This window comes from Moschus berezovskii, chromosome 12, assembly GCF_049115385.1.
Source record: "Moschus berezovskii isolate FMDL1 chromosome 12, NW_MosBer_1.0, whole genome shotgun sequence".
NCBI lineage: Eukaryota > Metazoa > Chordata > Mammalia > Artiodactyla > Moschidae > Moschus > Moschus berezovskii.
Genome location: NC_142471.1, coordinates 434,584 through 450,746, shown reverse-complemented (window position 1 = coordinate 450,746; position 16,163 = coordinate 434,584).

The following is a 16,163-nucleotide window of genomic DNA, read 5'->3' as shown; positions in this document are numbered from 1 at the left end:
AAAGGTCAGTCTTCATCCCAATCCCAAAGAAAGGCAATGCCAAAGAATGCTCAAACTACCGCACAATTGCATTCATCTCACATGCTAGTAAAGTCATGCTCAAAATTCTCCAAGCCAGGCTTCAGCAATATGTGAACTGTGAACTCCTAGATGTTCAAGCAGGTTTTAGAAAAGGCAGAGGCACCAGAGATCAAATTGCCAACATCCGCTGGATCATGGAGAAAGCAAGAGAGTTCCAGAAGAGCATCTATTTCTGCTTCTTCATTGACTATGCCAAAGCCTTTGACTGTGTGGATCACAATAAACTGTGGAAAATTCTGAAAGAGATGGGCATACCAGACCACCTGACCTGCCTCTTGAGAAACCTGTATGCAGGTCAGGAAGCAACAGTTAGAACTGGACATGGAACAACAGCCTGGTTCCAAATAGGAAGAGGAGTATGTCAAGGTTGTATATTGTCACCCTGCTTATTTAACTTCTATGCAGAGTACATCATGAGGAACGCTGGGCTGGAAGAAGCACAGGCTGGAAACAAGATTGCTGGGAGAAATCTCAATAACCTCAGATATGCAGATGACACGACCCTTATGGCAGAAAGTGAAGAGGAACTAAAAAGCCTCTTGATGAAAGTGAAAGAGGAGTGTGAAAAAGTTGGCTTAAAGCTCAACATTCAGAAAACAAAGATCATGGCATCTGGTCCCATCATTTCATGGGAAATAGATGGGGAAACAGTGGAAACAGTGTCAGACTTTATTTTGGGGGACTCCAAAATCACTGCGGATGCTGATTGCAGCCAGGAAATTAAAAGACACTTAGTCCTTGGAAGGAAAGTTATGACCAACCTAGATAGTATATTAAAAAGCAGAGACATTACTTTGCCAACAAAGGTCCATCTAGTCAAGGCTATGGTTTTTCCCGTGGTCATGATTGGATGTGAGAGTTGGACTGTGAAGAAATCTGATCGCCGAAGAATTCATGCTTTTGAACTGTGGTGCTGGAGATGACTCTTGAGAGTCCCTTGGACTGCAAGGAGATCCTACCAGTCCATTCTAAAGGAGATCAGTCCTGGGTGTTCATTGGAAGGACTGATGCTAAAGTTGAAACTCCAATACTTTGGCCACCTCATGCGAAGAGTTGACTCACTGGAAAAGACTCTGATGCTGGGAGGGATTGAGGGCGGGAGGAGAAGGGGACGACAGAGAATGATATGGCTGGATGGCATCACCAACTTGATGGACATGAGTTTGAGTGAACTCTGGGAGTTGGTGATGGAATGGGAGGCCTGGCGTGCTGTGATTCATGGGGTTCAAAGAGTTGGATACGACTGAGCGACTGAACTGATCTGAACTGAATTTGCCTTGATTCATGGACCTAACATTCCAGGTTCCTATGTAGTATTGCTCTTTATGGCATTGGACCTTGCTTTTATCACCAGTCACATCCACAATTGTGTATTGTTTTTGCTTTGGCTCTATCCCATCATTGTTTCTGGAGTTATTTCTACACTGATCTCCAGTAACATTTTAGACTGTGTGGCTTTTTTTAAAATATATTAATTTTAATTGGAGGCTAATTACTTTACAATATTGTAGTGGTTTTTGTCATACATTGACTTGAATCAGCCATGGGTTTACATGTTTTTCCCATCCTTCCCCCTCCCTCCTCCCTCCCTGTCCCATCCCTCTTGGTTATCCCATTGCACCCAGCCCTGAGCACCCTGTCTCATGCATTGAACCTGGACTGGCGATCTGTTTCACACAATAGAATATTCCATTCCGTTCAGTCGCTCAGTCGTGTCCGACTCTTTGCGACCCCATGGACTGTAGCCTACCAGGCTTCTCCGTCCATGGGATTCTCCAGGCAAGAATACTGGAGTGGGTTACCATTTCCTTCTCCAGGGGATCTTCCCGACCCAGGGATCGAACCTGGGTCTCCAACATTGGAGGCAGACGCTTTAACCTCTGAGCCACCAGGGAAGCCCAATAGAATATTACTTGTCAATTAAAAAGAATGCATTTGAATCAGTTCTAGTGAGGTGGATGAATCTGGAGCACTGGGGCACCCATGTTGGCCAGAAGAGTGAAGTAAGCCAGCAAGAAAAACACCAATACAGTATACGCATATATATGGAATTTAGAAAGATGGTAACAATAACCCTATATGTGAAACAGCAAAAGAGACACAGATCTATAGAACAATCTTTTGGACTCTGTGGGAGAAGGCGATGGTGGGATGATCTGAGAGAATAGCATTGAAACATGTATATTATCATATGTAACAATTCATTTAGATGAATTACAGAAAATTTTAAAGTGAGGAAAACGTTTTTATGTATGTCACCAAAGTTTAGGAAAAAAGGTGATATATATGATGATGGAGATTTAACCACTGGAATTAGGGAGTGATCACCTTTATAGGTGGCCAGCATCCAAGGCCCATTGTCTCAGGGGGAATCCTTTGTTGTGAGTGACTTTGTAGGAGGCTCTAGTTTTCACTATGAGAGCCAAAGTGAATCTCATCCTTTTCCCCACACCTTTGGAACCTGCTGCAGACACATCTCCCAGACATACCCCTCATTCTCTTTGGACCGCTGGGCTGCTTAGTGATCACTGGGTGCCAAGACCATGGGTCTATTTGACCCCAAGTCACACAGGAGTGGCTCATTCAGTCAAGACTGGCTTCACAATAAAGCCAACCTTATGTGTCCTGATTCTCCCATCATGGCAGGGAGTCTGTGCCTCCCCTTGGCTGGGAACATAGGTATAACTTGCTTGAAGAAGCTCACTGACTTCTAAGGTCAAGATGCTCCCAACTGGAAGAGCATTCAGTGCCTTATTAGGGAATCTTTTCCTTTGTGGTCTCAGCCCCTCACTGTCTGCCCTCAGGGCCTCACACAGAAGCCATTGGGAGGCACAGTCCCCATCAAAAATCTTGGGGACCTCTGGTCATCTCGAGGATAGCCCAGCTCATGGTGCAAGGAGCAAAATGCAAAGTTTCATCACATCCATAAAGTAGCATGCAGGGTATAGTATTACTTTTTGCTTAACACATACATGTATGTATTTACATAATCCTAACCCTTGAAAGTCTATTGTAAATTGAAGAAGATCTGTATGTACCTATAAATGTATACATTTAGAAAAACAGAAAAGCATCTGAAAGTGTATATAAAATATATCTTGTAAAGAAGCTATCACTACACTTCTTTATCCTTTTTAAATTTTGTCTCAAAATGTTTGCAGGTATTACTTTTATGAAATAAAAAAAATGTATAAATCTGTTTTCATCTGGGTGAAATACAAAAGTTCATTCTTAGCTTCCTAAACTGGTCAGAGTTTCCTTACACCCCAACCTTGCAACCCTTCTGGCCAACATGGGTGCCCCAGTGCTCACTGCCCACCTGAAGGAGGTGTCACTGAGGAAGGAGGTGGGAGCTGGTCACCTTTACACACTTGATTCATCCCTTCAGTTTCTTCATGTGGTGAAGGTGTTTGAACATAGGCTGCCTGAAAAATTGAAGCCCTTAAAGAGGAAACCTGCATGAGCCCAGAAACACAGGTGCAACTCGGGATGTGCTCCTGCATAGCCTGCTCCTGGCCATGGACTTCAGTGCTATCCAAGACAGCAGTGCAGCAGATGGAGCCGTGGCCAGAAGTGGGTCAGCATCGGTCAAATGCTAGCCACATGTGAGGAGCTCCCCAGTACATCTGTGAAATGAGGAGGACTTCATAGGATTATTGCAAAGTCAAATGAGACAATGTACACTTAGTATGGTTTCTAGCATGTAAGTGATTAATAAAAGTGAGTTGTCTTTGGCTAACTTGAGAGAAGTGGAAAACACATAGCACTGGCCAGTATTTGATTATCAAATGCTCATGTGCTTCTAGGTGGAGTGCCAGTTGGCATAACCACTTTGGAAGATTGATAACATTTACTGAAGCTGAAATGACGCATCTCCATGACCCAGAAATTCCATTTACAGGTGCAGATCCAACAGAAATGCATACAAATATGCACCACATAAGAATGTTCAAAACAGTATGATTCATAATGGCCCAAACCTGGAAACTACTTAAATGCCCATCAACAACGGAATGGATAAATAGTTTGTGACTTATTCCCATAATGGAATACCCCCACAGTGTCCAAGTTGAATAGTCTGTACCCACAAAGAACATAGTGACTTGTACACATACTGAGTGAAAGAGCCAGACACGAATGGTCACATCACATACAAAAGTGGGTGGGGCAGGCCAGGTTTTCACAGGCCATCCCATGAGAGGTCGTTCGTGCTGGGGGAGGTGCTAGGGATGAGGTAAGCCTAGGTGGGGGGCTTCTGTTTCTTGATGTAGGTGCTGGTTACACAGGTTGTAAAGTTTATCAATTTGTATGCTTACAGTATATGCACATTTCTAGATATATTGTAATTGTAATACAATTGTATATTATGTTATAATTCAATTAAAAAAAGTTTTTAAAAAACTTCCCTGATAGCTCAGTTGGTAAAGAATCTGCCTGCAATCTGGGAGACCCCAGTTCGATTTCTGGGTTCAGAAGATCTCCTGGAGAAGTTCTTGGGCTCAGCTGGTAAAGAATCCACCTGCAATTTGGGAGACCTGGGTTCAATCCTGGAGTTGGGACGATCCCCTGGAGAAGGGAAAAGCAATCCACTCTAGTATTCTGGCCTGGAGAATTCCATGGACAGTCCATGGGGTCACAAAGAGTCGGACACGACTGAGCAACTTTCACTTCACTTCACTTCATGGTTTAGAAGTTTTAAACAATCATTTAGGTATGAGAGTTGGACTGTGAAGAAAGCATCACCAAAGAATTGATGCTTTTGAACTGTGGTGCTGGAGAAGACTCTTGAGAGTCCCTTGCGCTGCAAGGAGATCCAACCAGTCCATTCTAAAGGAGATCAATCCTGTGTGTTCATTGGAAGGACTGATGCTAAAGCTGAAACTCCAATACTTTGGTCACCTCATGCGATGAGTTGACTCACTGGAAAAGAGTCTGATGCTAGGAGGGATTGGGGGTGGGAGGAGAAGGGGACGACAGAGAATGAGATGGCTGGATGGCATCACCGACTCGATGGACATGAGTTTGAGTGAACTCCGGGAGTTGGTGATGGATGGGGGGGCCTGGTGTGCTGTGATTCATGGGGTCGCAAAGAGTCGGACACGACTGAGCGACTGAACTGAACTGAACTGAACTGATCTCTATTGCTACTTGTTGGAATTCAAACTGAACTCAGATTCAGCTGCTCATCACTCAAAAGTCATCACTCTTTGTTTGAGAGAAATAGTTGGTGGAAAAAGAAACATGCTTTATTCAGGAAACTGGCAACCTGGGGAGATGGCAGATTAGTGTCCAAGTCATCAACCAGAGGACAAGAGCTTTTAAAGGAAAGCTTACAGGATGTGCAGAGAGCTGCATCCAGAGCAGCACAGTCAGCTCCAACAGTCATATAGAACATGACATGCAGGGGTCTAGTCAGCACCATCTTGATTTTTTCAGTGCAGTTACTCTTTGATTGCATGGTCAGTTTGTCCTCATTTTCTTAAGGCCAGTTCCTGGCATTGTACAGGCTACAGATTCAGAACCACTCAAGATGGGGCAGCTTTTGTCATGGCTACAATCTGGTCATCATGCGGTTAGCTTTTTCTCTCTGGCGGTGGTTTTAATGTCTGCAAAATAACTCAGCAATGTGCACCACACACTGTTATTTGTGTCTTCTGGGAGGGACTAAAGATTCTGTGACTGCTCTATGGCCAATTCACTGTTTAGATTTTACCAGTTCTCCAGGCCTAACTGTACCTTTGTCACTCCATTTCAGTTCTTAATTCTTAAGCCAAGGTTTTGGGCAAGACCTAGGAGACTAAAACTTTTTTCTGTCAACAAGAAACGGCACATGGAGGAACTTTTGTATCTGGGAAGTCTCCACAGGGTCGTGCTTGGTTTCATTGCCAGTATCGAGGTAGAAATTGTTAGGCAGTTAGTGTAGGAACTCTGAGACCTCAGCCTGTTTCAGTAAACATGCCATTCCATTAACCTAAAACTATACCCTTTGTCCTGAATTCCTGGCTCAGAGGAACGTGTCCTTAGTCTGATAACTATTAGCACTCAGATCCAGGAAAATGTAGTAATTAATTAAATTCTGTTCCATATGCCTGAGGGAAGAACTACTGGTGATCATTAAGCTTTAGCCCATACATCTGGCCCATTGTAAAATGGTTGGGGGTCATGAGAAAAGGTTGCAGAATGGTGGCTTAATGTCTAAGAAATCTAAGAATCTGAGAATCAAAAGGAGCCATAAAGATGTCACATTAAAAATTGTGACCTTTAAGCTGATTGGTTAAAAATGACATATGTTAAAAGTAAGAACCAATCAAAAGTGTACAAATTAATACTAGTAAGGATATAAACTGCTGTAAGTCCTGCCTTTTCAAGCACTTTGCCTCCTCTCACTGTCTATGCTCAGAGCTTTGTGCTTTTTTTCTCTCTGAAATAAATTTCATTTGCTTTCTACAGTGAGTGTTGGCATGTTTGCAAAGTTCATTCTTTGGCTCTGCAAACAAGAACTCAGATTCCCATTTCAGTATCATCTGGCTCAGGGTAGGACAGCAGGCTTGCTCCTGTGGAGACATTCTTTAGCAGTTCACCCAGTTCAGTTACATAGATGTCTTCTGAAGGAGATTAGCTGCTTTGGGGTGATAAGCACATATTATTTGAGGGAGACAAGAGCTGTCACATTGGACCATCTCACCCCTGTGGCCCCAGGATGCAGCAGCCCAGTCTGGCTTTACATCCAGGAGAGGGCTTTGTGGTTGGGTGCTTGCCCTGCCTCCCTTCAACCCCTCTGGCTGGGAAACACTCTTTAGGCAAATGGTGCTCCATAAGGGGTCTGCAAAATGATGGATATTACCAAGGTTAAGGGAAATCAGGAATTTCAGAGACTAACAAAAAAGATGGGTGACCCCTGAAGTGACTCACCCCCTGAAATTCAGCATGAACTTGGTGGGCTCTCCCATGACCATGCTTTGGTTGAAGAAACTTAACTTAAAAAGGGAAGCTGATCTTCCGATTTACAGAAGACTGGCTTTTCTCTCCCCTTCCCTCTCCTCTTCCCTCCCAACCCCCAGCAGGCTAAACAAATGGGGCAGGAGAACCTCAAATCATGGTAAAATCACATCATTCTAAATAATCCTCTTTTTTATTAATTTTTTTCCTTTATATTTGTTTGGCATGTCAAAGTCTTTGGTAACATTCTTTGTGAAATTTCAGGAGATTTCAACTTATTAAAGGAAAGAGAAATGCCCTATGGCTTGATGATAACAGGACTCAAAGAGAAATGGTGGCTTGGAAAACCAAAGGGAAAATGTTGGAGATATTTTCTTATACAAACTTTTAAAAGCACAAGAATAACATCCACAAGTAAAGTACACAAATTAGAAGTATGTTTTGAGAAATTTCCACATAAACACCATCTGAATCAACTATTATCACCGGAAGCCCCTCATGGATCCTGTAGTCCCATGCATACCCTTCAATATCATAGATTAATTTTGCTTTGTGTTAAAATTTAAATTAAAATTTGAATCATGCGCAATATATTCTTGTGTGACTTTTTTTTTTTTGCTCAATGTTATACTAGGGAGATTCATCCATAATTTTTTTGTGTCTGGCAATATTTTGTTCATTTTTATTGCAGGAAAAAGAGTGTATTTTAAACAATCACCCTTGTACACAGCCTCATTTTGAGAAATACTGCCCCAGACCCAGTCAACACAGATACACAGCCACCCTATTCCATTCCCACACTCTTGGAGTAAGAAGTACAGAAAAATAAAAAGTAATCCCTCAAAAACCAGAGCCAGGTTCAAATTTTAAGTTAACTGAATGCAAGAGCAATTTTGTGACCCCTGAGTAGAGCATCTGAAGTAGTGACTACAGTTCAAAAACTGCTTTTTCTCCCACGGAGTCAGCAATACCAAAATCCTTGAGGAAAGACATATGTTCATGTGTGTGTCTGTGTGTCTGCCTGTCTGTGTCTGTGCATGGCTGTGGTATGGTCTGAATGTGTCTACCCCCCAGATTCTTATGTTGAAACCCTAACCCCTGTATCTCAGAATGTGACTGTATTTGGAAATAGGGTCCTTAAAGAAGTAGTAAAGTTACAGTGAGGCCATCAGGGTGGACCCTGAATCAACGTGACTGATGTCCTTCTAAGAAGAGGAGATTAATACAGAAACACAGAGGGAGGACAGTACAAAGAGACACAGCAAGAAGATGGCCATCTGCCAGTCAGGGACAATGACCTTAGGAAAAGCCACCCCTGTCCACAGGATGGTCTTGTACTCTGACCTCCAGAGCTGTGAGTAAATAAATGTGTTGTGTAAACCCCCCAAGCCCAGTCTGTACTTTCTTATGGCAGCCCAAGCACACCAACACTCTGTGAGTGTGTGTGTGTGTGTGTGTGTGTGTGTGTGTAGTGCTGTGTGCAGGAACATGGCTCCCTTGGCTGAAGGCCCCTGAACAACCCCACCTTGTCCCCTCCTTCCTTCACTGCCTGGATCAGGCTGGCCCAGCTGAGTCCATCTGAGTGGCAGCTGTAACAGACGTGAGGCCAGGCAGCCCCTCTGGGAGGATCTGAGAGGGAGGTCAGTCATGAAATAGTAGGAAAACCTTATCCCTGCAGCTCAGAGCAGGTGGGGCAAGGCTACTAAAGACTAGGCTTAAAGGAAACAAAAGATGCTTCATGTATTTCCATTGAAAGAAAAAAAAAGAAAACTCAGGCATTTTCCTCATCACCAAATCCTTTGATAAAGTGTATCAACCAATATAATTTTTATCCTAATTTTGAGTCCCTTTAAGAATAGCCAGTGAGGAGAAGGGCAAGGGGACTCACATTGGAAGTCCTGAGCATCAAAGATCCTGACTTATAAAGAGGGAGGAGCTAGGAGTAGGGGTTAAACTTTGCTTTCCTCTGACATGTTTATGTGGCGATGAACCACCCTGCTGCTTCCGATTGTGTGGGTCTACAGGAGTTTTGTGAAGTGGCCTGGGGGTTCCTCCAGCAGCTCTGCTTTCTGAATAAGCAGCAGAAATCCCACTGGGCTCAGTCACTTGGGATTGAGAAGCATCGTCTTTGTTTCTTGCTTACGGTGGGCTTCAGATGGGTAAAAACCCCTGTAAAATTGGGATCTTATCTAGTGTTGAATCTTATGAAGTGTGCTCGCCTCTGTACTCCCACAACCTCAGAATCATCTATACTTCCATATCTGACCATCAGGAAAGTTTTTGTACTGCCTGTGTGTGCATTCTGTAAGGTCTCAAGGAGTAGAAGGTCTTTTAAAAGTACTTGTGTGTTTTGAATTGATGCCCAGTCCAAACACCGACAACACCAAATGCCAGTGGAGCAACGGGAATTCTATGAAACTAAACATACACCTGTGCTTTGATCCAGCAGTCACTCACCCAATGAGTTGATAGCCTATGTTGACACAAATCCTGCACATAGTTGTTTGTAGTAACTTTATTCTTAATTGCCAAAACGTGGAAGCAACCAAGATGTCCTTCTGTAGGTGAATGGGTTAACACACACTGTTTGTACACCCAGGCAAAGGAATCTATTTGGCACTAAAAAGAAATAAATCATTAAGCCATGACAAGACATGGAAGAAGCTTAAATGCATATAACCAGCTGAAAGAAGTCAATCTTGAAAGGTTGCTGCTGCTGCTAAGTAGCTTCAGTCGTGTCCGACTCTGTGCGACCCCATAGACGGAAGCCCGCCAGGCTCCCCCGTCCCTGGGATTCTCCAGGCAAGAACACTAGAGTGGGTTGCCATCTCCTTCTCCAATGCATGAAAGTGAAAAGTGAAAGTGAAGGTGCTCAGTTGTGTCCGACTCTTCGCTACCCCATGGACTGCAGCCTACCAGGCTCCGCCATCCATGGGATTTTCCAGGCAAGAGTACTGGAGTGGGGTGCCATTGCCTTCTCCTCTTGAAAGGTTACACACTGTATAATTTCAACTATAATGATGACATTCTGAAAAAGGCAAAAGTATGGAGACAGTAAAAAAAAAATCAGTGGTTGGATGGTGTTGGTGGGGAAGGAGAGATAAATAAGCAGAGCACGGAGGATTTTTCAGTTCAGTTCAGTTCAGTTCAGTCGCTCAGTCGTGTCCGACTCTCCGCGACCCCATGAATCACAGCACGCCAGGCCTCCCTGTCCATCACCAACTCCCGGAGTACACTCAAACTCATGTCCACAGAGTCGGTGATGCCATCCAGCCATCTCATTCTCCGTCGTCCCCTTCTCCTCCCGCCCCCAACCTTTCCCAGCATCAGAGTCTTTTCCAGTGAGTCAACTCGTCGCATGAGGTGGCCAAAGTATTGCAGTTTCAGCTTTAGCATCAGTCCCTCCAATGAACATCCAGGATTGATCTCCTTTAGAATGGACTGGTTGGATCTCCTTGCAGTATAAGGGACTCTCAAGAGTCTTCTCCAACACCACAGTTCAAAAGCATCGATTCTTCGGCGATCAGCCTTCTTCACAGTCCAACTCTCACAACCATACATGACCACGGGAAAAACCATTGCCTTGACTAGACGGACCTTGGTTGGCAAAGTAATGTCTCTGCTTTTTAATATACTATCAAGGTTGGTCATAACTTTCCTTCCAAGGAGCAAGTGTCTTTTAATTTCATGGCTGCAATCAGCATCTGCAGTGATTTTGGAGCCCAAAAAAACAAAGTCTGACACTGTTTCCACTGTTTTTCCATCTATTTCCCATGAAGTGATGGGACCAGATGCCATGATCTTTGTTTTCTGAATGTTGAGCTTCCAACCAACCTTTTCACTCTCCTCTTTCACTTTCATCAAGAGGCTTTTGAGTTCCTCTTCACTTTCTGCCATAAGGGTAGTGTCATCTGCATATCTGAGGTTATTGATATTTCTCCCAGCAATCTTGACTCCAGCTTGTGCTTCTTCCAGCCCAGCGTTCCTCATGATGTACTCTGCATATAAGTTAAATAAGCAAGGTGACAATATACAACCTTGACGTACACCTTTTCCTATTTGGAACCAGTCTGTTGTTCCATGTCCAGTTCTAACTGTTGCTTCTTGACCTGCATACAGGTTTCTCAAGAGGCAGGTCAGGTGGTCTGGTATGCCCATCTCTTTCAGAATGTTCCACAGTTTATTGTGATCCACACAGTCAAAGGCTTTGGCATAGTCAATGAAGCAGAAATAGATGTTTTTCTGAAACTCTCTTGCTTTCTCCATGATCCAGCGGATGTTGGCAATTTGATCTCTGGTGCCTCTGCCCTTTCTAAAACCTGCTTGAACATCTGGGAGTTCACGGTTTACATATTGCTGAAGCCTGGCTTGGAGAATTTTGAGCATGACTTTGCTAGCGTGTGAGATGAGGGCAATTGTCCGGTAGTTTGAGCATTCTTTGGCATTGCCTTTCTTTGGGATTGGAATGAAGACTGACCTCTTCCAGTCCTGTGGCCACTGCTGAGTTTTCCAAATCTGCTGGCATATTGAGTGCAGCACTTTCACAGCATCATCTTTCAAGACTTGTAATAGCTCAACTGGAATTCCATCACCTCCACTAGCTTTGTCAGTAGTGATGCTTTCTAAGGCCCACTTGACTTCACATTCCAAGATGTCTGGCTCTAGGTCAGTGATCACGTTATCGTGACTATCTTGGTCGGGATTTTTAGGGCAGTGAAACTATTCTATATGATACTATAATGATGGATACACATCATTACACAATTATCAGACCCATACAACATATGTGATGAGGATGTGTCATTGTAGTTCATTGTTTGCAGCACATGTACCACTCTGATGGGAGATGTTGGTACTGGGGAGTCAGGGGATGTGTAGGGTATATGGGAACTCTGTACTTTCTGCTCAATTTTACTGTGAACTTAAAACTATTGTAAGAAATAGTCTAGATAAATAGATAAATAAAATTAAAAGAAGGTGACATGAGAAATCCTACTTATGGAAGGAAATTACAGCCTAATTTTAGTCAAACTAGGGAATAAGCAAAGGTGTTGTGATCTGGCGGCAGTGACAGGCAATGAAAGGTTGTTGCTGAATCATGCAAAGACACCAGAATTCTTGGCCTCTGGAGGAGAAGAATTCAATCTGAGACCCGAGATGAGGCTGATCGCTCAGAGTTTTTGTGTAATAAAGTTTTATTAAAGTATAAAGGAGATAGAGAAAGCTTCTGACATAGACATCAGAAGGGGGTAGAAAGAGTGCACCCTTGCTAGTGTTAGCAATGGAGTTATATATTCTCTGATGAATCCAAAGAATATCTGGAGGTTGTAAAGACCAGACCTACTCCCATAGTTTACATTTTAAATAACAGGATTTGCCAGAAGGTTTAATCCAGAGACTGCCTTCAGGCAAGATATTGTTATATAATCCTTGTAAAGACCAGACCTACTCCCATAATTTACATTTTAAGATAACATGATTAGCCAGGTTTAATCCAGAGACTGTCCTTAGGCAGGGTACATAATCCTAAGGAATGCAGAGGAAAGAAAAGTTTGTCCTTTTCTCCTCCTTGAGAATTCCAGACCCCTCTCTCCTTGGGGACCCCTAGACTTCTTATCAACCTACCTAGGAAATGACTCAGCAAGACAGTGTCCCTGGCCATAGAGATGATGGTTATCTGATTTGACAAGAAACCACCAAGGGAGAACATGGGAAACCCATCTCTGAGCAAATGAAACCCCCTAGTTCTCATGAAAGTGTCCACAATGCTGTGTGAGCCAAGGAATGCATGCTGCTGCTGCTGCTAAGTCACTTCAGTCGTGTCCGACTCTGTGTGACCCCATAGACGAAAGCCCACCAGGGTCCCCTGTTCCTGGGATTCTCCAGGCAAGAACAATGGAGTGGGTTGCCATTTCCTTCTCCAATGTGTGAAACTGAAGTCACTCAGTCGTGTCCAACCCTTAGCGACCCCATGGACTGCAGCCTACCAGGCTCCTCCATCCATGGGATTTTCTAGGCAAGAGTACTGGAGTGGCTTGCCATTGCCTTCTCCGAAGGAATGCATAAGTCTGACAAATTTGGTTAGTAGAAGGAAATGTGACTTTCCTCTGAAGTTACAGAGAAAAAGAGAAACAGTGAAGGGAAGAGGAGATTAGACGAACAGAAACACAAATGGGACTGGGTCCATTAGAACTATGCTAGAGAGCAGAGAAGACAGGGGCAAGAAAAGTGTGGGAAAAGGCAGAGAGTAACATGGAGGAAATCTGTTTATTTTTTAATTTGTTTATTTTAATTGGAGGCTAATTACTTTACATTATTGTATGGGAAATCCATTTTAAGTCTATAATCCTACTCTTAGAAATTCTGAAGATAAGAATAGACTATATTGGTAAAGAGATTTAATTATCCAAACAATCTTGTGAAGTGAGAAAGCTATTACTGTATTTCATCAAATGTAATATTCCAATAATTGAAAATGCTCATGATTTTGGTGCTATAAAGAAAGAAAAGAGTTGCCAGTTAAACCAAGACACTGTTTTGCTTATCTCTTGCTTCAAAACAAATGAGAAAATTATACCAAAACTTAGTGGTTTATGACAATTACCACTTGGTGGCATCTCACAGTTCTATAGGTTGACTATACTCATCTGGGTAACTATCCCTTGGGATTCCCCTCTGGTACACTCAGATATCAACTGGGCTTAAGGTATCTGAAGGTTTGATGGGCTGAATATTTGAGACACATGCCTGAAAGTTGACGTAGGCTGTGGGCAGGGAGCTCAGCTGGGCCTATTGGCTGGAGAACTGCGTATGGCTCCACATGAGGCTTGAACCTCTTTGCACCATGGTGGCTGTGCTCCCAGAGGGATCATCCCAAGAGCAGTGAAAAGACCTAGGAAGAAGTCAGAAGGTTTTCACTATGTAGCCTCAGAAGCCCCAGAACAACACTTCTGATGCCTGCCATTGGTCCCCAGACTGAAGACAAGAAGAGTTAGACCTCCATCTTGATGAAAGGAGTGACATGCATACAAAGGGGTGAAGAACTTGACCATCTCTAGCTACCAGAGTCACTGCCTTACAGGATGATGTGGGGAAACACACATGGATCACACCAGCCTCTCACTGCCATGCGATATCAGTCATCAACTCAAAGGGATTTGGTACTTTCTCCCAATTCTCTTTGTATTTCTGGGTGAGTGAAAGGAAAGACTAAGAAACCATAGTATAAAATGTAACACAGCTTTTACTGTGGGCATCTTCATTAGTTAGGATCTGTGGAATACTGGCCTGTTGCTTTGCAAGTGTCGACTAAAAATGATGTACAACTTAAGAGTTGTGAGTTAAGATTTAATGGGGCAAAATGAGGACTGCAGCCAGGGAGGCAGCATCTCAGAGAGCTCTTCGAGACTGCTCCAAGCGGCAGTGGAGAAATTAAGTTCAATCACTCAGTTGTGTCGGACTCTTTGCAAACCCATGGACTGCCACATGCCAGGCTTCCCCGTCCATCACCAATTCCCAGAGTTTATTCAAACTCATGTCCATTCAGTCGGTGATGCCACCCAACGATCTTATCCTCTGTCATCCCCATCTCCTCCCACCTTCAATCTTTCCCAGCATCAGGGTCTTTTCAAGTGAGTCAGTTCTTTGCATCAGGTGACCAAAGTATTGGAGTTTCAACTTCAGCATCAGTCCTTCCAGTGAATATTCAGGACTGATTTCCTTTAGGATGGAATGGCTTGATCTCCTTGCAGACCAATAGACTCTCAAGAGTCTTCTCCAACACCACAGTTCAAAAGTATCAATTCTTCAGCATTCAGCTTTCTTTATAGCCCAACTCTCACATCCATACATGACTACTGGAAAAACCATACCTTTGACTAGAAGGACCTTTGTTGGCAAAGTAATGTCTCTGCTTTTTAATATGCTGTCTAGGTTGGTCATAGCTTTTCTTCCAAGGAGCAAGCATCTTTTAATTTCATGGCTGCGGTCACCATCTGCAATGACATTGGAGCCCCTTAAAATAAAGTCTGTCACTATTTCCATTGTTTCGTTATTTGTCATGAAGCAATGGGACCAGTTGCATGATCTTAGTTATCTAAATGTTGAGTTTTAAGCCATGTTTTTCACTCTCCTCTTTCACTTTCATCGAGGTTCTTTAATCTTTTTCGCTTTCTGCCATAAGGGTGGTGTCATCTGCATATCTGAGGTTATTGATATTTCTCCTGGAAATCTTGATTCCAGCTTGTGCTTCATCCAGCTCAGCGTTTCTCATGATGTACTCTGCATATAAGTTAAATAAGCATGGTGACAATATACAGCCTTGGCTTAACCCTTTCCTATTTTGGAACCAATCTGTTGTTCCATGTCCAGTTCTAACTGTTGTTTCTTGACCTGCATGCAGATTTCTCAGGAGGCATGTCAGGTGGTCTGGTATTTCCATCTCTTTAAGAATTCCCCACAGTTTATTGTGATCCACACAGTCAAAGGCTTTGGCATAGTCAATAAAGAGGAGGCGATGTTTTTCTGGAACTCTCTTGCTTTTTCAATGATCTAATGGATGTTGGGCAATTTGATCTCTGGTTCCTCTGCCTCTTCTAAAACCACCTTGAACATATGGAAGTTCACGGTTCATGTACTGTTGAAGCCTGGCTTGGAAAATTTTAACCATTACTTTACTAGCGTGTAAGATGAGTGCAATTGTGTGGCACTTTGAGCATTCTTTGGCATTGCCATTCTTTGGGATTGGAATGAAAACTGACCTTTTCCAGTCCTGTGGCCACTGCTGAGTTTTCCAAATTTTCTGACATATTGAGTGCAGCACTTTCAGAGCATCATCTTTTAGGATTTGAAATAGCTCAACTGGAATTCCATCACCTCCACTAGCTTTGTTCATAGTGATGCTTCCTAAGGACCCCTTGACTTCACATTCCAGGATGTCTGGCTCTAGGTGAGTGATCACACCATCATAATTATTTTGGTCTTTTTTGTACAGTTCTTCTGTGTATTCTTGCCACCTCTTCTTAAATCTTCTGCTTCTGTTAGGTCCATACCATTTCTGTCCTTTATCGAGCCCATCTTTGCATGAAATATTCCCTTGGTATCTCTAATTTTCTTGAAGAGATCTCTAGTCTTTCCCATTCTAT